Source organism: Dipodomys merriami, unplaced genomic scaffold (genome assembly GCF_024711535.1).
Source record: "Dipodomys merriami isolate MVZ:Mamm:240054 unplaced genomic scaffold, mDipMer1.0.p SCAF_113, whole genome shotgun sequence".
Classification (NCBI taxonomy): domain Eukaryota; kingdom Metazoa; phylum Chordata; class Mammalia; order Rodentia; family Heteromyidae; genus Dipodomys; species Dipodomys merriami.
The window spans coordinates 2,608,647-2,633,756 of record NW_027202416.1 but is presented as its reverse complement, the minus strand read 5'-3'; the positions used below and the strand labels follow the sequence as shown (position 1 = coordinate 2,633,756).

Sequence of the window (25,110 nt, the reverse complement as noted above, 5' to 3'; positions counted from 1 at the left end):
CCACAGCCAAACCTGGGTTCCTGGGCCCCAAAGGCTGACAGGAAAAAAAAAAAAAAACACTAGAAAAAAAAAACTCGGCAACTTGCATACGGCTGCAAGTTTTACATTTGTTTTCTTTGCAAGGTGACCTTCCTGGGTCTGAATGACACAGTTGAAAAGTGTTAGTAACCTAGCATTGCTGAAGGCTGGCGGGCTATCAGGGAAGCCATAGGCCAACATGGCAACATAGGCCCTGGGTGGGAAGCCCGGTCCTGACCCTTACCAATGGTGGGAGATCCTAAAAGTCTCGTTCCTATTCATAGGAATACTGATGGAAGGTTATGAATGTCAAGGTTAGAGTGATTTTAGGAGGCCAATGGATTTTAATGAATATTTTTGGCACACTAAAAGAATACTATTAATTACATGGATGCAATTATTTTGGGACAGTGGTTGATTTAATTAATAATTCATTAAGGATGAAAACAATATTAATTACATGGAGGCATAATAAGTACCCAAGAATTGGTAGGAATGTAGCATATATAACTGAATATTGTATAGACATCTCTGGCACTCTATAAAGATCTATATTTATTTGTGCACTACCATCTGCATGTTAATCTGTTCTTATTTTTCAAACCCTGGGGCTCGATCTCAGGTGATGGAAACTACTTGTGGGCTCAATATGCACCAGGCTAGCATGCTGACACTCACCCATTCATGAATTGGGCCTTGTAGGCTGTGAGTTCAGATGCCAGCACTCACAAAAATTGAATTGTGGAGTAAGAAGCCCATGGCGACACATGTTTTCCTTTTCTGTGAAAGTCCTGGATGTCAGATGTGAAGTTTCATACACAGGCAAATCTATATCCTCTGTAATAAATGTAATAAATATTCCATGTGTAATAACAGTCAATAAAATAAATGGCAAATAGATGAATGAAACAAAAAATTTAATGAATAGCTACACTAAGCACAATATTGAGTCAACAGATGGGGCTCTATTTCAGGGTCTGGCAACTGGCTAGGAGCTGAATTGGCTGCTGTGCTTACTATCACCCATTCATGAACTTCTAGGCCCTGAATTTAGATCCCAGCACTGCCAAAAGTATAATCTTGGAGTGAGAAGCTAAGCATGACATGTTTTCTTTTTCTTTGAAAGTGCTCAGTGTCAGGTAGGATGTATAATTTGGATGCAAATCTATATGCTATGTAATAGGATGTCATAAATGTAATAAATGTCATAGGTGGAATAATTGTCACTACAATAAATGATAAAGGGTTGAATTAGTGAATCATTCTATATTAAATTAGATGCAACAATTATAGGAAGTATATTAAGTTTTATTAATATTTTATTAAGCATTACCAGAATAAAAAATTACATGGAGACATAATTAAATATCGAATAATAGGTAGTGACACATGATGCATAATTTAATTATATAAGACATCTGTCTCATTCTATAAAGTATGTAAATATATATGTGTATATGTACATATATGATAAACAATAATGGGATATTCAGTAATTATTAATTAATGCTTTATTAATTGTTCAACTGGGACACATCATTAAATGGAGACATAATTTAATATCTAATAATTGGCAGTAATCCCTGCAACTACTGCTGCCTCCTTCTTGCCCTCATCGCTGGCCTGTCAGTGCCAAAAAAGGCCTCCAGGAGAACCCCTCCACCCCTGCACCAATGTGTCCTGTACTTCCAGTGACTCCTGGTGGTCTGTATGATCTACATGACCACAGAAGAGCATGAGGATATATGTTACACACAGACATGAAGAACTAGTATGATGGCTTGACCTTCATGGCCTCTGAAAATGGAGCTTTGACCTGCATAAGTTTTGCTTCACTATGAATTTTCTATTTTCACACTGAACACCATATACTTTCCTTGTGATTCCTTTATTGGTTTTTGTCTTATTCTCTCATAGGCTGATACTATGTCTCTGGTGATGGCACCAGCAGATCCAAGTGGAAAAGGAAGTGGGACATAGAGTACCCATCCTTTTCAAAAGAGTCCACCACAGGTCAGAAGAACAAGTCTTAGGAGAATGGGCACAGCTGATGCTTCCCTCTCTGAAGCATGGCTCAAGTTTGGAGAGGAATTTCAAGACATCTGAAATATTGAATTATTGAAATATTGAATTATCTCCAAGACCAAAGAAACAACCACATCTAGTAATTGAGCTCACAAGTATACCATGGAGATCCAGTGAAAATGATCAATCAGATGAAGATAGGACACTGTTTAAAATACAGAGAAACAATGGGATTGGCACTATTGGCAGGAACAATTTGTGTACAGAAAGAAGATAGGGCCAAGGGAGATGAACTGCAGTTGATTGACTAGAAAATGGACAGTGACAGAGAAGAAACCAGTAAAGGCAGTGAATGTGAAGATGGAGAGGGTGCCATGGAAATTTCAGATGGTGCTTCTAGTGCAAGTAGTTATTCTTTGGCAAGTGATAGTAGGAAACCTGAGCTTCCTAAGGCAGGACCTGACTTTATTGCCTAGCTGGACTAAAAGTGAAGATCCTCCTGCCTCACATTCCAGAGTTCTAGGATTACAGTCATGCATTACCACATTCCTGTTTGAAACATTTAACTTCCATGTTAGATTATTTCTTTTTCACCTGTGGCCTTTATAAGCCTGACTTCGACATTTTTGGACCTTGGCGTGAACATTTGTCTGGATTATGAGGAAACAATAATTATTCCAACAGTTTTCCATATTGAAACACCCACTCCTTGGGTACTTGTCAACTCACTGTGTTCATCTGGCCTGTGTGGAGATTGTCCTTTCTGCTCTGGTCCTTAAGAGGTCTGCAAGATTCTCAGCTGTGTACTAGAAGAACACAGAGATGGAGAGTTTTAGATAGCAATGAGAAAAAAGAAATTTACTTCACTGAAACTCTATTATTTGCCTTATTTTTGCCTGTCATATTTACCTTGCTCACAGTTTACATTCTTTTATGGTATAATGAAGTAATAACATTTATTTTCCTCAGCATTTAATTTTAATTCTTTGTTTTCATTGAGACAAACTTCTAAGAAAGAACAACTAATCTCATGTTCATTTCCACAAATGGATGTTTTTATTTTCATATTCCCTTGTAAGACAATAATTCTTGGTGTGGCAAGTCAGGAAATAGAAATAGATTAAAATTTTAAACATGATACATTTATTTGTGATGTCAGTAAGCTTTGGAATTTTAGTCACTAAAATGTGTGTGACTACTACGTTTATTCTTGCCCACTCTGGTGAGAGCATCCTTAATTACTAAGTTATTAACAAGTGAATGGATTGCCAGACAAACTTTGAGAGTTGTTGTTTTCTTGGCAGACCATTAAACATTTCTTTAGAGGAAAAAATACCACACTATTTCTGCTCTTCATTGAGTCTACTATACTTCAGTTAATTCATCTGTAACTATTAGCATACAACTGAATGTATTTGCTTTTGGGTTTATTGGAACATTCTAGCAGCCACAAATAAGGGAAACCATGCAGCTTGTGTTCTCTGGGTCTGGATTACTTCCCATAATATAATTCTTTCCCAGTCTTTCCACATTATTACAAATGGTAGTCTATCATGCTCTCTGATGGATGAGTGGGATTTCTCTCTGTTTGTGTGTGTGTGTGTGTGTGTGTGTGTGTGTGTTCATACATACATTTATATATATGTATATATGTACATATACACACATATATATGTATATATATTTATATCTATATATACATATATGTATATAAAATGTGGTATACATGTATGTAACCTCATACATACATATATATATATGTATGCAACCTCATACATACATACATACATATATATATATATGTGTGTAACCTCATACATGTATACCACATTTTATTGATCCATTCACCATTTTAGGGTTTTCTGGGTACTGGAAAGTGAGAGACAGGAGCCTTATCCCTCTGTTTGTGGGAAGACATGAACTCTTGTAGCAACAGTCCTGAGCCTTGGTACCCTTTTTTATGGCCTGAAGTGGTAAAAGCTGATCGACAATTTGTTCACTTTTGCAATTCCTGGGGCCTGAACTCAGTGCCTGTGCACTGTCCCTAAGCATTTTTTGCTTAAAGCTAGCATACTAACACTTGAGCCACTGCAACACTTCCAGCTTTTTCTGGATATGTGGTTACTGAAGAATCAAACTCAGGGCTTCATGCATGCTAGGCAAGCACTCTACCACTAGGCCACCTTCCCAACCCAAGGTTTTATTTTTTTAAAAACTAACATGTAAAAGAAACAACTACATGAACAACTGTATTACAGGAAGCAAGCTCCATGACTAGAACCATGACTTCCCTGGCCAGAAACCTGGGAGACCAGGCCTTTGCCACAAGTCTCCTGTGAGGTCAGCTTCCAACCACTGAGCATCATTTCATTGGCCTGAAAGGAAGGAGAGTGTTGAGATGTGAAACATGATGCAAGCAGACAGAGGGAGCCTCATCCCCCAATGTCAACAATGAGGATGGTTACTCTCAAACCCCAGATCCTGTGACACATGTGCTAGTAGACACTAATTATGAATTGTGTAGAGTCATGATCCAATGGGCAGATGGGTTGAGCTATTATGAGAAAGACATAACCTCATTCAGAATCATATGGACTCCAAAAATGTGAACTAGAAAAGGTCTACTTTGTGTTTGAGGTTATTGTTTTAACTTCCTTTATCTGCACTCTATCCTCTAAAGCCAGCTCCCATGTGTGAACTCTTCATATGCAAGAAAATGAGCCATAAATAAGGCCAAGTAATTGTTAATCTTATGGAAGTGAGCCAGCCATAGAATGGCTGTCTGGGGTTTCTTTTCCTCTCTGAGTTACAAAAAGTGACTTGTTCCTGAGACAGAGCCCATGTTCTAATGGCTAAGCTATTACTGCTGGATATCACATTTCACCATGTGGATATAACTATAAGAGACAAAGCAGCCAGGACTTTGATGTTCCCAAAATTATTGCCATGCTGAGTGAGTCTGACACATGACTTCGAATGACTGCATGAAGGAAGTGAACATTCTTTTGTTTTTACATGTAATAGTGTATAAATCGATACATGCTTATTCACTTTACACTGACTTTAATTTTGTCCCAGGTTTTCATTTTGGTTTCAGAGGAAAGTGTCTGGATTTACCATTCCAACAACAGGCTCCCAGATGCTCATGCAGGGTGAGGAGGGGAGAATGGGTCGAAATGATGACTTCCTTCTGTGTTTCCCTGGCAGTGCTGAAAACCAGACCCAGAGCTTCTGGGCTCCAGGTAAACAAGCAGTGGGTAGAGTCTCCCTTCTCAAGAAATGAAATCTTCATGAAAATTGCCCACAGGACACTACAGTTTCCACTGCTTTTTTACTTCCACGCAGTGCACATAGCACACGAGCTAATGCTGGAGGGCACAGGTATGGCTGACTCACCACCCTTCAAGAGAGGCAAGAAGGATGAACACAGTGGCAGGGGACCTGTTCCTCAGCAGAAAGCCTTGCAAGGTTCTGAACATCACCCTAAGTGAGGCTGGCATTTGAGCACAGTCTTGGACAGGTCATAAGCATCTGAAGAGTGTGGAATGTTCTGCTAATCCACAGGTTGACTAAGCAGCCTCTCCTGGGGGGAAAAGGATCTACTATAAGTAAACATTTATCAGAAATCTCACTAAACCTTGTTCTTTATATTAAGTCAGTTCTTCAAGGCAGACAAGTGAGAGTGGATAAAGGAGAAGGGCCCTAGGACCACTGAATTTTCCCATCTTAGAGCATCATTTTCTTTCTCAACATATAGTAGGGAAGCCACAGCCTAGTCCTGCTAGCCAATAGAAGTATATTCTCAATGGTATATGCCAACATGTTCAGGTCCAGATAACTCAGTGATAGTGGTTCCACTCTGTTCTCTCAGTAACTTCTCTTTTTTGAGATAGGGTCTAATCTAAGTAAGACTTTGGGCTAAGCTACCTTTGTATGCAGATCATAGGCATGTACCACCATGCCTAGTCTCATTACTTCTTTTTTTTTCTGCCCTTTGAAAGTCAGCCAATAGCTCTAACATCTTTCTCTTCCATTACATTCTATTCATGCCCTTATCTGGTTCTCTCCATCTGGTCTAACTGGAGCCATCTGTCTCTAGCCAGCACACTGTCATGGTGGTCCATCTTCCCAGCTAGCTCCATACACATCTGTTTGTTACTAGGGAGTCTTTCCTGACTTGTGTTTTCACTTTTCCAAATGACTGGATGTGCAAGACAATAAAAGGAGTTCCTGAATTTTGCCAAGAGTGTGAATGACATGACTGATTCAAGGCTGTTAACCATTTTCTTTTCTTTTCTTTTCTTTCTTTTTTTTTTGGTCCGGTTGTAGGGCCTGAACTCTGGGCCTGGGCGCTGTCCCTCAGCTCTTCAGCTCAAGGCTAGTGCTCTACCATTTGAGCCACAGCGCCACTTCCGGCTTTTTTTCTTTTTGCTTATGTGGTGCTGGGGAATCGAACCCAGGGCCTCATGCATGCAAGGCAAGCACTCTACCACTGAACCACCTTCCCAGCCCCCTGTTAACCATTTTCCACTTAAACACACAATCAGTGGGCCAGGATTGGTGGCTCATACCTGTGATCTTAGCTAATAGGTAGGCTTAAATCTGGAGGATGGTGGCTCTGAGACCAGCCTAAGCAGAAAAGTCTTGAGATCCCACCTTCAAAATAATCGCAAAAGAAGGGCTGGAAGTATGGCTTACGGTGAGCATACAATATGAGCAAGAGCTGTCATAGTATAGGTCACCTTGTGCTGCTTGTAGCACAGGTCCTTTAGTCCCAGGTCTGTACTAATAACATCTCTTCAATTCCAACTTTGTGTATGTGTGTGTATGTGTACAACTTCACGTACTCATGCACTTGTTGTGTACACTGATAATATTAAGTTGCACGTGCTTATGTTGCAGAGACTTCAAACCAATTTTTATCTTTCCAAACACAATGAGCCATCAAGAATTCTACCACTGTCAACATTCATTACAAAGATTCCACTTCCAAAATGCCATTTGGTTAGATGGTGTTTACCTATCCATATTTACTTAGTCTTTCCTCTAGTTGACCCTCATCCTCCCATACCATTGCACCTCCACACATTCCCCCAGATTATTGTTTACAATGATCTTAACATTTTCCTGGAAATAAGGATTCTTTAGTGGTAGAATTAGCATTTAATTGCTAGCAAGTCACCTTCTTCAGTAATAACTCACAATGAGCTTAAAGATCTACCCTTAATCAGGTAGGGATAGGTGGACACAGCATAGTAAAATGGACAAAAAAGCATTTGAATGCCAGGTGGACCGCTATGGGACCTGATGCGATACCATCATGTGCTAAACATGGACATCCCAGGTGAGGGCAGAATACTCTCTTGTACGTGTAGGACTCCTGGATATCAGGAAAGTAGGAGGCTGAGACCTGAGTCCAACCCTTACTCTTCTCAAATTGCTGGCAAAGTTTCAGAAAAACTCAGTAATCTGCCCAAGGAAGGTATGCTAGACTACAGGTGAATAAAGACAGGAGCCTAAAACATGGCATGCAATTTCTGAGAAGACACCTTCATACTTACTAAGAACTTATGAGCTTATAGAAATTGATTTGTTGTGGTCAGACAGTGTGGGTATGCAAACCAAGGAGGGGACTGGCCACTTCCTTACAGTATCATCCTATAGTGACAAGAAGAGGAAAATAACCCCAAATGGGACTGCACTGGTCATCTACTTGATGTCAAAGTATTGGGGCTGAACAGTACTGAGTGTTAACCTGGACTGCTGGTCAGAGAGCTGGAAAAGTAGGGAGTAGGATGTGAATTGAATGATAAATAGAGGGATGGGTTGATGGAAAGAATTGTCAACTGCAACATCACATTCAGATCTACCAGAGATCTCTCATAAAGGGCCAGTACAGTCAACCATATGAACCCATTAGCACTGGTCATTCTTGTTTGCTAGCAATCACTTTCTGACTTATCAGACATATACACACACCAAATGGCCATGGTTTGGTGGACACAGAGGGCTAGAATATAAATGTCAGTAAATGCCTGGCATGTTAGCAGAGAGTATCAAAGTTTAGCCACCCTGCATTGTTCATTCCCAAGATTCTCAGCCTGTTAGGTCCTTGTGGCAAACTCAGTGCTCCAATGGGAAGAGATGCTGCCTCCAGGCCTCCCTTTCTTATCCTCCAGGTCTCAGAAGTCCCCAAAAGGCTGGTCTGGAGGTGTGGGGGAATAATGCAGGCAAAGCCCAAGTGTTGGAGACTCCAATTCATAGCAATGATAGGGTGCTGCAGAGCTCTGGATTGTGTTGTGCCTCCAAGGGAAGGAGGCACTGTTGGCACATGAGTGCATCAGGGCTTCCTGATCCTCCCTGCCCAACAGCAGCTGTTCTGGATTGAGCAGCACACTGGGATGGGGTATGAGGCACCCTGGGGACAAGTACCCACCAGTAGAGGGATGGATAGGGCAGGTAAATCTACAGAGAACAGTGCCAGTACTGGGCAGCTGTGCTCTTTTATCAACTTCTCCACATTTCAGTTTTCAAAAACAACTTAGACTTTAGAGTAAGTTTCAACCTATGGAAAATTTACACAAGTGTGTTTCCCTCACTGCCCTAGCTCTCCCTTGATTCACATGTCATAAAACATGTTAATCAAAGTCAGAACATTTCCACTGAAGCCATATTAGTCATTAAACACAAACCCCGTACCAACCTCAACATTGCCTCCTTCTGCCCTTCTCTCACTCAGGAGTCCATCTGGTCCTGCAGATCGTTGCTCTCCTCCCCTTTGAGGGGCCAAAGTTCCAACTAAACCTCCATCCTTGGCCATCGTGAGGGGTTCTGCTCAGCATTTGCTGTCTTGGTAGGCATAGATTGAGGGATGTCGATGGACTGTTCCTCTTTGGCAGGAGCCTACAGAGCAACAGATGCTGCAGCAATCTCAGTGAATCACACTGGGGCACCGAGGTCACCATGCTTAACCTTGTTCATGGTACTCGTGTTAGAACTCAGAGTATTGTACTTGCTAGGTAGGTGAGCTATATGCCTATTTTGTGCTGGTCATTTTTTAGTTATGGTCTTGCTTCCTATCCAGGTACATGCCTGGGCCTGGACTCACCTATTTTAAGCTTCCTGTTGTAGTGAAGTTGATATTAATTGATAGCTTAAGAGGAGATGTCACCCAGTTTTTGGCTTGGGCTGGCCCTGAATAATGATCATCCAAATCTCAGCATCTTAAATAGTTAGGATTACACATGTGACTCCCAGCTCCAATGTGCCTTCCTTCTCAACCCTACCAACTCAGCAGTGACTGACAGCTTCCTCTCCTCAGTTACTCTTACCCTCTGGAATTTCAGAGAGGAGACACACATTTTCTTCTTCATTGTACTCTAATTGCTCCCAAGATTGCCTGAAATTGTACTATCTCCCCTCATTGTAGGCTCCCCAAGGAAGTAATACCCTTGGATACTGGATATTTCTACATGAGGAAGTAAACTTAGCTGTGAACCCCAAAGGGAGATCCTGTTACTTCAGCTGTGGGCTGTCAGTTCCTTCCGCAACTCCCTCAGCTACAGTCATTTTCCATGACACAATGGTCTTCCTGAACTCCCCACACTGATGGGTACAAAGACAGCATCATGCCAATTGGCCAGGTCAAACTATGGGACACTCAGTGGTGGAGCTGGAGGAGTTGCACTTGTCCCCTATCCAATCTGACATCCAGTCCCTCTCTTCAACAGAATTCAATCTTTGTGGATTCTCCTCTCTGCCAACACTCTCAGTCTGTCTCTAGAACTAAGGAACAAGGTATATGTAATTGAGAAAACACAAACACAATCTCTCATCATGAATGGACCAATTTAAATAGTGAAAAAATGAGCCACAAAATTATACTGAACCCCTCTCCCTGCTTCTTTTATTTGTGCAAGTTTGCTCCCTAATTGCTTTTGTGTGTTTGTTGGGGAAGGTGTGTGGGTACGGGTGCAGGGGATATTGTGTATAATAGGACTTGAACTCAGGGCCTTTGGCTCTTAACCTAGCTCTTTTTTGTTCAAAGCTGGCACTCTACCATTCCAGCCACTGATCCCTAGTGGCTTTTTCCAGGCTAATTGCAATAAGAATCTCTTGGGTTTCTCTGCCTACAATGGCTTCAAACTGCAATTCTGGTATCAGCCTCCCAAAAGGCTAGTGTGTGAGCCACTAGTGCATGGCCTCCCACTGCTACATTAAAAGGGCAGATTTTAAAGTGAAGTAAAAGAAAATTCTTGATTGAAAACTGGGTATCAGTGTGATTTAGGTAAATCTGGAGGCTCCTCATGGGAGGAAAGGCCTTCTCCTGGGAAGTATTACAGCACTACATGAACCAAGTGGGTTTGATGAAATGTCCCCAGAGAACACACAAGATACCCTGAGTGAAACAACACCCAAAGCACAGGTTCTTAGGACATTGTCTAAAATAAGTTTTTAACCAAGGTGCTCACAGATGTGCCTCCCATATCCATGGGAAAGATATCAGTAGAGCAGCCATCTGGATTCTGTCCTATGGGGGTACAAGGTGTTTGGAACCAAGCCTTTTCCTTAGTCCAAACCACATCACAAAGAGGCCATGTGGATGCTCCTAGTCCAATGGCTGGGCCTTTTACTGCTACAAAATTAGGCTTCTTAAACTGGATGAAAGTATTTACTAAGTTTCTAAAGTTAAAAAAGTACACAGGGAAAAGTAAAAACATTGCATATGTGAGCAGATGACAAAAATCTATTCTAGATTGGAAGTTGCCAAGCAGAAACTATGCAAATCATAAAAATTAAGATTTCTTAAAAAGCCTCCTCCCAGAAAAGGTAGACTGTGGATCTACCTGCTGCAGGTTGTAAAGGCTTACCTACAGCCTGGATATTACACAGGTGTCGCTGCTACCACCAGTTGTAGGTGACATAGCCAGAAGGGCTTTCATATTTACAGTGGCTCTTGGCCACTCTGACTATTGCATATAGCATTTCCAACTTTCTCTCATTGAAGACCCAAGGATCATACTGACTTTAGGGAGTTCTTGTATCCAAGAAAAGGGAAAATTCAGAGTGAACTTGGCACTAAGATTGTCTGGTACTGACTGAAGGGTTATTGACTAAGGGATATAACCTGCCCCTGCAAGAAGACTTTACACATTGAATTGGAAACACGTATTTTCTTAGGTCTTATAAACTGGACTAAATTAACTTATGGACATGGAGATAAGCTAATTTAAGACATAAGGTTGGAAATAAAGATCAGCAAGCATCTCAATGCCTGTATCCCATTATGTGTTGTTGGATGCTATTGCCACAGGAAATTGGAGAGCAAAGCAGACATGGGAGAGGGAGGCCTTTGCAGGGGACAAGAACTTGCCATAAAACACAACCAATGCTGTGCTGGAGTTTGTTTTATAGGCTTTGTAGTTCCAGGGAGGTTGATGCTATACTATATAGGGAATCTGCTTCTTCCTCCCCACCATACAGCTGATTCTGTTTTCAGAGGTAGTCTCTTGTTCTGATTTCACAGAGTAGATCAAAGCATAAACTTATACCTACATACATATAAAGTGATTTTGTATAGGTAGTTTGAGCCTGACCATTGAAGAATAACTAAAACTTTTCATATACAGAGTTCTAAGCCAGAGCTTGACTGACAACAGCTATTGAGGCACTTCCTACTAGTTCCTCATCCTCTGAATACTATCAAGATGGAATATAGTGCTGCATCTCCCCTCCCCCTCCCTCCCCCCCCCACCCCTGTGCAAGTCCTGCAGTTGAATTCAGGGTCTTCTGCTTAGTTGGCTGGCACTTGAATACTTGAATCACACTTTCAGTACTGTTTGTACTAATCATTGGAGGCTCAATTTTAACAGACTTTTCTAATTGATCTGGTCTTAACACAAATCCTCTGGATGTATCTCAGACTTTTGAGTAGCTAGAATTACAGATGTGAGTCACTGCTTCCAGCTAGATTATATTGTAAGGAGGGAGGTTGGGAGGTTTGTAAGGAACACAGGAGAACAGGGCTTGCAGATGCGGATTCCAGCAATTGGTGTGAGGTGTAGTCCATTAGGTGAGGCCAACCTCATCTCAGCCTTGCCAATTGCCCCCAAGGTAAGTAATGTTTTGCATTATGCAAGAATTGATCCTTTAAAAGAATAAGCCACACTAATATCTAAGGTTTCTAAATGAGATGGCCCAAGGCATTATTTGAAAGCTCACAATGGAGTTTAACGATAAAGCTCTGGTACATGAAAACATAAGAATAAAAAAACTGTCCATGATTCCATGCTTCTCCCATGATATATTTGTACATACATAAAAAATTCTCATCTCAAGCCCAAAGAAACACAGGTCCCATGGTTTCCCTTATTTGCAATGACTAGTATATGTCTGAGACAAGCAGAAATGTTCAGAGGAGTTGATGTTAGGTGAAATGAATCCCAAGATAAGGACTCATATTTTTTCTTTCTTGCTATTGTTTTAAACATATTTATAAGATGATTGCTTTGTGTTTTTTTATGTCCCTCCTCCTCAGTATAATCCCTGTTTTCACTGTATTTGATGTTGCTATAATTTGTGGAGGGGAAGGGAAAAAAACAAATTGTTTAAACAGGGATACAGGTGAACCCATTGCAACAATGAGATGTACAAGATGTTATGTCGAAAAATGAATTTTACAACTCTGGCGTGGTATGGGGAGGGAGATGGGAAGGGATGGTAAGGGAAACAAAGGTGGAGGGAACAATGCTTGATAAGAAATGTACTCATTTGGGCTGGGAAGGTGGCTCAGTGGTACAGAGCTTGCCTTGCATGCATGAGGCCCTGGGTTTGATTCCTCAGCACCACAGAAGCAGAAATAAAAAGCTGGAAGTGGTGCTGTGGCTCAAGTGGTTGAGAGCTAGCCTTGAGGTGAAATGCTGAGGGACAGCGACCAGGCCCAGAGTTCAGGCCCACGACCGGACTCCCCACCCCCCAAAAAAGAAATGTACTCATTACCTTGCTCGTGTAATTGTAACCCCTCTGTACTACATTTTCAAGATTAAAAAAAATTCTGGTTTCAAAGTCTTTGAGGAAAATCAATACCAGGATTTCAATAGGATTGATACATTGTTTTATAACTGGAATTTCAATTTTTGCCTGGAATGATAATAATGTCAAATGAAATTATGTCTCTATTTCAGAGGTCCATGCTAAATTCATCAGCAGCCCTGCTCAGAGGAAGGGTGCAATGATGATGTGTAAACTCATTTGTAAACATGAGTTGAACAGAAACTCAGTTTGTTAAAACACAGCCACCCACCAAATCTTTGTAGAAATAACCTGTCAGGAGAGACCTCTCCAGTCCACAAAGCTGTACCATCATGTACTAGCAGTGTGGCTAGTGGTAGGAGATCATGATGGACCTAAAGAGGAAATGTGTACAGTTTTGTTAAGTATACATGCGGTTGTGTTTGCTAGCCATGGGGCTTGAACATAGGGCCTGTGCACTGTCTCTGAGCCTCTTTGTGCTCAAGGCTAGTGTTCTACCAACTAAATCCCAACACCACTTCCAGCTTTTTCTTAGTAGTTTATTGGAGATAAGAGTCTCATGGACTTTCTTGTCTCAGCTGGCTTCAAACTACAATCCTCAGATTTCAGCACCCTGAGTAGCTAGGATTACAGGCATGAACCAGCAGGCTCCTGGTTTTTATACTTATCTTTTAAAACTTAATATTAAAGCCCATAAACATTAATAGGTGTACAATGCAGCATACTCAATTTGTATTTGTTCCCACTGGATTATCTGTGAACTGAGTTAAAGGCTGTCTTAGATATGGAAGGAAAGGAAAGATTTTCCACAAAGTTAGTTTTTGAAGACATTATTATTCAATAGAATTCCTTCTGAGAAGACACTTGACAAGATCAGATGTTAGGTCACACCCTCATGGAAGGGTGTAGGAATTGTCTGGGGAAACCAGGCAACAAAATTTGAATTAGGAGGTAGTGTGCTTCCTTCCTCAGCTTACTCAACTTTATTATCTGAAGAAGAAAGGAATGAGTAGGAAGAGGTCAAGTTCTAGGGCCAGTTTATGGGTTTGTTTTGTTCTCTCTCCAAATCCTGTAATATAGGAGTGCTGAGTAATAGCCTCTTCCTTTGGAAAGTCTGCACATTATCTCACTCTATCATGAGAGGAGACCTCACTTCTGTGGAGATAAGCTTGCTCTTGGGTCCTTCAGACACATAGTATGCAGACATCAAAAGTCCAATGCTATAAAGGGAACCCAAAATACTCAGTTTTATCAATGATGTAAGGGCCATTTCATGACAATGAATCTGCAAACTGGGTATCATCAATTCCAATAGTGGAAATAGCAGCCCTGGACAGTGGATGATGGGATGATGTAAGATGTTAATTGATCTCCATTCTGACTTCCCTTTCCTTCCATTCTGAATATTTGCCACAATGAAGATCTTTGCCTCAAAAAGTTTAAGGAATTTGAGTCATGATACCACAGAAACAAGCAAAAATACAATACATAGAAAGATTGTTTTGTGTAATATCCCTCATAGGCATATAAAGTTAATTTAAATAAACTGAGTAAGAGAAAGGTTAAGTGAAACTGCTTTAAATAAGTAGTTTTTTCTGATTCTCCCATATTCCATTAAGCAAAATTATTGCTGATAAAAATACATTTACTCAAAGCAGCAGCAATGCAGGTTTAACAGAAGCACAATGTTTCAGTTTCCTATAATATCAGCTGAGCCTTCTGTGGAATCCAGGAGAAGGACATGGCATTGGGAGGCTGGGAGAAGTAATAGGAGTGAGGATCTGATGAAAACAAGCATCTAAAATCACCTAAAAGTGCAAGAGATGAGGTTTCTACTTAAATATCTGTATCTATCTTTTCTCTTTCTCTAATCCCAGTACTACAAGCCTCAGCCACTGTCAAGGGCAGAGACTGGACACCTGAGGAGGGAGAAGACTGGAGAGCAGCAAGATTGGTAAGAAAAGCTCTAAGATGCATAAGAGAGGACTCAGGAGGTCTCACAGAAGATGTACAAAGTCACCACTGAAGACAATGGTATGTGTGTGTGTTTGTGTGTATGTGTGTGCATGTGTGTGTGTGTGTGTGTGTGTGTGTGTGTGTGTGTGTGTGTGTAAAAAGTGAGGCTTAAAGACATGCAACATATCCTGAACTATGATTTAACAATGAGCAGTGTCTACACTTTGATATGAGGTTCTGATAGTCTAGAGCAGAATTATGTCCACTGATGAAGGTTTATAATTTCAAGTCAAGTAAGAAGGCAATGCCTTCTAGCACCACATCTGAGAACTCAGAATAATAATGGGATTATAATATTTCAAACCATAGGTATGTTATTTTGGGGAATAACAGAGATGGGGGGGACTGAGATCCAAGGCTAGTCTAGGCAAAGTTTTAGCAAGCAGACCTTATCTCAACAAATTATTCTGGCTAGGTGGTTCATTCCTGAAATCCCAGCTCTGTGGGAGGTGTATGTGAGGGAAGAGCAAAGCCCAAAAATTACTTAAAATACTTAAAGCAAGAAGGGGGCAGGAGGTGTGGTAGAATGCATGCCTAGCATGTATGAGGCTTTGAGTCCAATCAAACCATAGTACTATTAAAACAACCCAACAGATGTAAGATGTGTTCATTAGCTGATTCAGCTTTTTTCCTCTCTACTAGAAATATTTAGAATTCGGGGAAGCATAGGAGAAGTGTACAGCACAAGTACCATGCAGCTGTACATTATCTATACAGCACTCTTATCCAACATGCCGAGCACTTGCTGGGTTTCAGTTGTTGGCCTCTGATAAGCAGTCATTAATGTCAGACTCATAGAAAGAGCAGATGAGTTAATTGAGTCAACTCACTTAAATGACTGACATTGAAGCCTATGCAGGGCTGTGATCTTCAGTTCTAGTACTTGGAAAACTAACCCCAACCCCGATGCAAACACATTGGCTCTGCAAACCTGATTGCATCTGCCATCTTGGTGCCTTTTCTCTTTCTATCATCTGTGAGATGGTCTATGAAGTAAATTAAGTCCAGGCCACAATAGAAGATGCTGCCGGGTGCACTGAGATAGACCTGCTGTCATTGGCAGTGGCTGTTTTCAGGGCACTCAGGACTTCTTTTATCACCGGGAAGTCACCATAAGTTCCAATGATAAGGACCACTTTGGGTACAGACTACTATAAGCATTTTAAAGACCCCTCTGTATGGTATTTTCACAATAATAATCATAATAATAAAAAGAAAGCCTTTGTTTCTCTGAAGGTTACAAGAAATGGGTATTTCTGCAGTTTGAACAGCAGGTGGCACTTTTAACTACTTTACAAGTGAGTCCAGTCTGTTGTTTTTGTTATTGTTGTTGCTGATTTAGCTTAGGATAGAAACCTAAGTGATATGGTGAGAGGGCAAAAAATCATTTAAAATGATCTTGGAAACATTAAAAAACCTCACCAGTGAAGAGCTTGAAGTCTAAAAATGTACCAAAAATCAAGCCCTGAACTGCTTGTTCTGTATGAGTGTAGCTAGCACACAGACCTTCTGTAGGTAGCTTTCCTTGTCTGGAACAACCTACTCAAGCTGTGTACAAAGGAAAAGAAACAACACTAGAACTTAAAATTTGGAAATGCCCAGTGCAAGTTGAGATGTATGCATTTCCAGAGCCTTCCTAGCACTAGGGGCTTTTGAACAACAATCTCTTCAACAACAATCTCCTTGGCCTTTGCAAGCTGCCTTTTCAGGTATTAGTCAATATGCATGCATAGAAAGCCCCCTTGCTGTGTGCTCTGCCACAACACTAAGACCATCAGTGTTGTAGGATGATAGGGAAACTTCTCCCAGGACAGAATGCAGCCATTGTTATGTTTAGCAAATAATTAACCTGTCAAACTGGGCACCAGTGGCCCTTGACTGTAAACCTAGCTACTCAGGAGGCAGAGATCTGAGTATGCCAGTAAAAAACCAGCTTGGGCAGGAAAGGCCTTGAGACACTTATCTCCAAGAAACCACCAGAAAACTGGAAGTGGCACTGTGGCTCAAGTGATAGAAAGCTAGACTTGAGTTGAAGAACAGAGAGACAGCCCCTAGGCCTAGATTTCAAGTCCCATGACCAACAAAATAAAGAAAAAGAAAGAAAGAAAGAAAGAAAGAAAGAAAGAAAGAAAGAAAGAAAGAAAGAAAGAAAGAAAGAAAGAAAGAAAGAAAGAAAGAAAGGAAGAAAGGAAGAAAGGAAGAAAGAAAGGAAGGAAGGAAGGCAGGAAGGAAGGAAGGAAGGAAGGAAGAAAGAAAGAAAGAAAGAAAGAAAGAAAGAAAGAAAGAAAGAAAGAAAGAAAAGAAAGAAAGAAAGAAAGAAAGAAAGAAAGAAAGAAAGAAAGAAAGAAAGAAAGAAAGAAAGAAAGAAAGAAAGAAAGAAAGAAAGAAAGAAAGCAAGCAAGAAAGCAAGAAAGAAAGAACCTGTCATGATGAGAGATATGGCAAAGCTCAAGCCTTTGCAGATAAAGACATACTAACCTGGGAGATGGCTCAAAAACAGAGGCACTGTTACCTTCTCCTGGTAAGAACCAAAGCTCCCACTGGAGCCCATACCATTAGAATAGAGCAGATCCCCAGCACATGCCTACAGCCCCAAGTCAGTGTGGCCAGAGTGATTAGCAGCCAAGCTTCCAAGTCCCCTTTGATTCCTGCCTCCTGGGCACATTGTGGGCCAGCTCAGAAGGAGGTTTCAGAAGAGCATAAAGAGCCATGAAGCAAAGCAGTCGTGTAGAAATGCAAAGCACATGACTCTCACCTCTGGGATTCCAGAGTTATTCTCAGATTATTTTGTGGATAAGAAGATGTGAGTGAATCATCTTGCTTCCTGAAAAATATCTCTGTATAGGTAGGTACTCTTTGCCTCACACTGAAAGGCAACCACTTGTCCAAAGGCTGGTCTCATCTGTGGCCAATAAATTTCCTTTTCCCGGCCATCACCCCTTTAACAGACATTTGTATGTTGGCTGATAGCACATCCATCAATGGAGATGTACCTGCAAAGGGTTTGAAACCATAGTGGTCCATGATGTCCTATCACCATTTCTCTCCCACTGTCATCTCAGAATTAGACCAGAAGCTGGTTGCAATCACCGCACATATCAACACAAGACTGTCAATACCAGAACCTTGTCAAAGTCTACTTCAAAGATACCTTTCAGTTTCAATCTATGTCTGACAGAGTATCTACCCCATACTTTTTTGGTCTAGGATATGTGCACCTATAAACTGGGAGACTTTTAGAGAATAAGATTAGAGAGAACGGGTCTCCTGGACAGGATCTGCTATAGGTACGACAAGTTGGAAGGAAAAGGGAAACAGCATAAGGAAATATCATTAACATGGCCAAAGTGGTCAAAAGACATCTCTCCAATGCAAGAATGTCTTTCTGACAAACCTGTTCTTGTTGGGCCATGGCCTGGTATGGTAGTGCCACTTTACACTCTGGTCCCATTAAATTAACATACATGTCATGGCTTCTTCCTTCCATGGCCTAGGCTGACTACCAGAGGTTCATTCCCTGTTTCTACCTCTGCTTTCTAAAAGGTACACATATCAAGGGGCTCTCTTCTTTCCCCCTACAAATATTCTACCAATGTCCCCTCATTTCACAATTCCTCATTGCCAATCTGGGTGCTGCTTTTCTATGAGTTCTAATGTATCCTCTCCTGAGCCTAACATTTGTTGCCTTTCCTCCTTTTGGTGCTGGGGACTGAACTGAGAGTCATGTGCATGCCAGGGATGTACTCTACCACTGAGCTGCATCTTCACCTCTGAATTTTGTTTATCATACTTGTCAAGAACTCTATTAAGTATTTGATACAATTACTAAGGTACATGAGAATAAGGGAGATGCTGCACTTAGCAATTGGACAAAAAATCACCTATCTATAGGAATCACCTCCACATTAGCTTGTGTGGCAATGAATGCAGAGCTCTGGCTAGGAGAAAACAAAAGTCATGCCTGAGAAATACATGTTGGTCTACTGGTAAAATTATCAACAGGAGTTTTCTAAGGAGTGAGGGATTAGTCATTAATTATGAACCAAGAACTACTTCTTAAAAAGTGTAAAGAAATAAGCCAAAGCCACCAGAAAAGACTCATGAAAAGACTCATAAATGAGTACTTAAGAGAAAACAAAAATGTTCTTAGTCAAACACTGGTAGAAAGGATGGGTGGTGCCTCCATCACAGCTTGGCCTCAATCCTTAACCCACTGAGGAATGAGAGTGCCTTGGCCAGGCCTGCCTTCAGTTCTGACCCAGCAGCCTTAGAAGATTTGAGGTCATCCAACCTGGTCAGTTCTAGGACTAGAGACCCAGGGGTGTCAACACTTCCTCCCTAGAACTCCCACAATGGAAGCTATTTGCACTTTGATCTCCCTGGGGCAAGGACACAAAACAACCTGCTTCTAGTCACAGATCACTCTCTGGGACAGTTTACTTTCTAATGAGTGAGATCAGCTTGGCTTAAAGAGCTCTATCCCACCCCTCCCCACCCTACCCCAACCTCAGGCCTGGTAGAGGAAAACTTACGGAACTTACCATCTCCCAACTTTACTAGCAACAAGGGACTTGCACCTCACCCAGAAGTACCTTTTCCTTAGAGCTTTCTATAAGTTGCAGTATTCCCATAGCCCTGTTTCTGAAGAAAAAGGTACTCTTACAGGTTATTGGTGGCCATGGAGGAATGCTTGGCACAGACAACCTGCCTAGAGCCTCACTGAAAGAAGAGTGAAAGATTCTGGCAAAAAGAACCAGTGACTGATTTGGCCTCCAGTGAAAACAGAAGTGTTTACCCTCTTCCTGGCTATTGTAGATTCTAAGCAATTGAGATTTCTGTTTCACTCATGTAAAGTAAACATACCCAACAGGCTAGATCCATCCATCCCTTATATCCTTACAACACCCTGTGGGCCTCAGACAGCTTTGACTGCTGGAAAAATGAACATGAGAATGGGTAATTGGGACAGGCCATGTTTCCCCTCCTGTCCTTGACTTGGAAGTACTGTGTCAAGCAGTTCTTTATACACTATGGGACTGGTCAGCTTCTCAGCCTCTCACTCCCTCAAACAGCTAGAGTCACTTCTGTACTTAAAGCTGACAGACAACTTGAGAAACTTCCCTGGCAACCAGGAACTTGCACTCATCCTGTGAGCACTGCTTCATTGCCAATTGAACTCTAAACACAGGGATCAATGTTCCTGATACTGTTTCTGGGAATGTGACTGAAATCCCTCTGATGGGACATGAGACAAGAACCTGTGGTTGTCTGAAGGAGAAGTAGCATCTGGATCTAGTTTTCTTTTTCTTCAAACTGCTTTTTTGCTACTTGCATGCTTTCGAGATATTGAAAACTATAAAACTGGGCCAGGGGGAAAAACAACAACATTGGCACTTGTCATCCTCTTCTTCAAAATAGCAGAAAAACCATGAATTTAATACTCCTCTTCAGTACCAGTCCTATATTGCTAAGATTAAATCCTTCTGGCCAAATTTATATTTCAAATACACTGAAAGAATAAAAAGGATTCTAAAGAAGAAAAAGGGCTCAGGGTATAAAATGTATACTTCTTTATTTATACAAATAGGGTTTTAAAACAATCATTTAAAAGAAATCTGCATTTTTACATTCACCGTCAGTGAGTTCCTGACAGAGAAGGCTGAGCATGATGATACATAGCAAGGTCCCACTGCAGGACAACAGTAGCTCAGGAAAGCACCATTTATTTGAGAAGCAGTAGGCATGCTCTGGCATTCCTGTTGCACTGCTAGCAATGGGAAGTCTTAAACCTCTTCTTCCACAAGACTTCTTCAAATTCCCCCTGTTCATCAGCAGTGGCATCTTTGCATTGCTGGTACTTGGACACCGGGTCGTTGATGTTGCTCTCAACCTCAGTGAACTCCATCTCATCCATGCCCTTGCCTGTATACCAGTGCAAGAATGCCTTGTGCATTGAACTGTTCTGAAGTGTGCTTGAAGGGTTCCTGGATGGCCGTGTTGTTGCCAATGAATGTGGCCAACATCGTGAGGCTATGTGGGGGGATGTCACACACAAGTGTCTTCACGTTGTTGGGGATCCATTCTGCAAAGTAGCTGCTGTATTTGTTCTGCAAGTTGAGCATCTGCTCATCCACCTCCTTCATGGACATGCGGCCTCGGAAGATGGCAGCCGCTATCAGGTAGCAGCCATGGTGGGGATCACAGGTGATCATCGTGTTCTTGGTGTCAAACGTCTGCTGGGTGAGCTTGGGCAGTGAAAGAGCATTGTATTGCTGGCTGGCACGGCTAGTCAGGGGTGCAAGGCCAGGCATGAAGAAGTGCAGGCAGGGGAAGGACACCGTGTTCTCGGCCAGCTTGCGCAGGTCTGCATTCAGCTGGGCAGGGAAGCACAGGCAGGTGGTGACCTTGCTCATGGTAGCCAACACCAGGTGGTTCAGGTCTCCATAGGTGGGCATGAGCAGCTTCAGGGTGCAAAAGCAGATGTCATACAGGGCCTCGTTGTCAATGCAGAATGTTTCATCTGCATTTTCCACCAACTGGTGGACAGACAAGATGGTGTTGTAGGGTTAGGTGAGGATGATAGGGTTAGGTGGATAAAGGCTCAGCCCAGCACTGGGAACTAGTGTCTGGATGTTAGGGAGGAGGGGGTGCCTGTTAGCCATCTCCTATGGACTATGATGACATATCAAATATGAAGTTGTCTGGTCTGAAACTCTGGCCAAATGGTTCCGATCTCACTGAGTCTAAGGTGCCAGTGTCCAACATCTTGGGCAAGGGCATGACACTGAAGGTGTTCATGATGCTGTCTGGGAACTCCTCTCGGATCTTATTGAGAATCAGGGTGCCCATGCCTGACCTGGTGCCACCTCCCAGGGAGTAGGGCAGCCAGAAACCCTGGAGACAGCCACACCTTTCTGCTCACCACTTCCAACACTGACTCCACCAGCTCGGCTCCCTCTGTGTAGTGGCCCTTGGCCCAGTTATTGCCTGCCCTGTTCTGGCCTATCAGACACAAAGACACATACTCCAGGAATAATGACTGTGCTATATACATTGTGCAGACTATAGGCTCCTCTGAGCAACTTTGGCTATTATTTTAGATACACTTTGGTGAAATAAAGGAAATGTTTTCTTTTTTTGGGTCCAGTCATGGGCCTGAACTCTGGGCCTGGGTGCTGTCCCTCAGCTCTTCAGCTCAAGGCTAGTGCTCTACCACTTAAGCCACAGCACCACTTCTGGCTTTTTTTTTCCTGCTTATATGGTGCTGAGGAATCGAACCCAGGGCCTCATGCATGCAAGGCAAGCACTGTACTGCTGAGCCACCTTCCTAGCCCTCAGGAAATGTTTTCAATGTGTCTGGGACCCTACAAATCACCCAGGTTCTAAAGAAAGTAAAGACAATGTGGAGGAAGATACATTTTAACCCAAACCACGTGCGTACTTCTAAAAATGAGCAGAGCCTGGGGATGGGAAGGGGTCTCAGTGGTACAGTGCTTGCCTCACATGCACAATGCCGTGGGATCGATTCCTCAACACCACATAAACAGAAAAAGCCAGAAGAGATGCTGTGGTTCAAGCGGTAGAGTGCTTGCCTTGAGCTGAAGAGCTGAGTTACAGTGCTCAGGCCCAGAGTTCAAGCCCCACGACCGACCAAAAAAAAAAATGAACAGAGCCTGCCTCAAGACTGGAAAAGTACTTACTTTCACAGGAGGAACAGGAGAACAGAATGGTAAGAGGGAAGCTAAGCTGCAGGCACGTGTCTGCACCTTGCTCATACATAGCTGTGCTTTGATTTCTGGTGTCCTGAAGTGGTTCCCTGTTATTGCCAGGTATTTGAAATGGCCAGCAGCACTGAAACCTTGTTGGAGGCATTCCCTGCTCGCTGTTCATTCCCTTCAGAGGCTGTTTGCAGACTGGCATTTATCTGTGCTGATTGAGTGGCCAGGGACATGACTCCCATGGACTGAAATAGGTAGGTTAGGTGAGGATGATATCTAGATGGATAAAGGCTCAGCTCAGCTCTGGGAACTGGAGTGCCTGGATGTTAGGAAGGAGGAGTGCCTGTTAGCCATCTTCCATGGACCATGCTGACCTACTAAATATGAAGTGTCTGGTCTGAAACTCTATGGTTCCAATCTTACTGAGTCTAAGGTGCCAGGCTCCACGTCCACCATGATGGCCCGAGGAACATATTTGTTGCCTGTGGGAACAAGAGTTGACTTAGGCCTATACTTGACAAGGAACTTAGGGGCAGAGCTTATGATTCTAAGTGGCTCTCAGCATTCATTACAGAAATTACAGCATTTCAGACATGGAAACAGAAAAGATATCTTGAGAATGAATCACCATGCAAGAGGCTTCAGCAACTTTAAGGACGTTTGCAGTTGTCTATTTCCATGCATTTCATTCCTTTGCTTTGGGCATGGTGGCTGAAATCTCAGCTACTCAGGAGGCAAAGATGAGCATCAGGCTTTGAGTCTAATGGGGCAAAAGAAAGATGACAACACCTTTTCTTGTTGTTGTTGTTCATGGTGGGGCTTGAACTCTGAGCCTGGGCACTGTCCCTCAGCTCTTCAGCTCAAGGCTAGCACTCTATCACTTGAGCCACAGTCCCACTTTCAGTTTTCTGAGTTGTTTATTGTAGATAAGGGTCTCAGGGGCTTTCCTGCCCAGGCTGAATTTGAACCATGATTCTCATTTCTCAGCCTCCTGAGTAGCTAGGATTACTGGTGTGAGTCATCATTGCCTAACAGCAAGAACCTTTCTCTTTTTTTGTTAATTTTATTTTTATTGTAAAGGTGCTGTATAGAGGAGTTATAGTTACATGAGTAAGGAAAAGAGAACATTTATTGTTGAACATTGTTACCCACTCCTTTGTTGTTCTCCCTTTCCTTCCCCAATTAAAAGTAGCTAGGTGCACAGCACCATTGGCTCATGCCTATAATCATAGCAACTGTGGATTTGGAGATCAGAGGATCGCTGTTCAAAGCCAGCCTCGGCAGGAAAGTCTGTGAGACTCTTATCTCCAATAAACTAATAGAAAACCAGAAATGGCACTGTGGCTTAAGTGGTATGGCTGCTTGTCTTGAACAGAAGAGTTGGGGCACAGTGCATAGGCCCAGAGTTTAAGCGCCACTGCCGAAAAAAAAAAAACAAACAAAACAAAAGAGCCAGGTGTGGCTCTTTTGTAGAGGAATTCAAGTATAATGCTTTCCTAGGGAAATACATAAAATACATATTTCTTGTGTTATAATGTTTCAATAATTGTTATCAAATAGCACATTTCCCTGTATGCAAATACTCAGAGCAACCTTGGGCGATTACTTGCAATTTGCCATTTAACCTGATTTTTCAAAAGGGATATCAGTTAAAATGATATAAACATGAGTTTGAGATTGCCCCCTTCCTAAACAATCACATGAAGAAAACTGGCCATCCAGCCTGATATGCAGGGGTTCCGGGAAGATGGCGGAGGAGAAGCTGGAATCTGAACAAGCTCTCGAATAGAAAGCAGTTTTAGAGTTCCAGTGAACAGTCCTAAGCCAGAGAATCACACCAAGTGTGCCATCACAGGACAGAGAGTTAGACAAGAGAGGGGAAACCAAGGAGACACATCTGAGCCAGCCAGCAGCTGCCGCTGCGGCGGCAGAGTCGCGACGGCGACCACCGCCGTGGGGCCATACCTGAGACACAGAGAGTCCAGGACGAAGGAGCCAGACGCAGCCGACGAGCGGATTCTACTCAACACCAACAAGAACCGACAAGGAGCGGACATCTTCATCCTGCTGTTTGCAGACCAGAGACGACCCAGGATCCAAGACTCGGCGTGAGTACAAGCCCGACGTCCTCACCCCTTCTCAGGGAGCAGAGGAGGGAAGGCCACCCCTCCCCCCCCAGCACTGGTGATCTCCATCTTGGATACCGACAAAGTTCGGAGGAGCTGCTAGCTCCAGCTCAGGCCTTGGAATAAAACGAGTCATTTAGCAGGTCACAAGAACTTAACGGCGAAGTGACCTGCCA

The 25,110-nt window shown here is 42.4% G+C and overlaps 2 pseudogenes; both read right to left on the bottom strand.

Annotated features, from left to right (window-relative positions):
* Nucleotides 1-2,777: 2,777 nt before the first annotated feature.
* On the bottom strand, nucleotides 2,778-18,114 carry LOC138822614 (chromodomain Y-like protein; annotated as a pseudogene).
* Nucleotides 18,115-20,857: 2,743 nt separating this feature from the next.
* Nucleotides 20,858-25,110, bottom strand: part of LOC138822613 (tubulin beta-2 chain-like) — a 138,463-nt pseudogene continuing 134,210 nt past the window's right edge.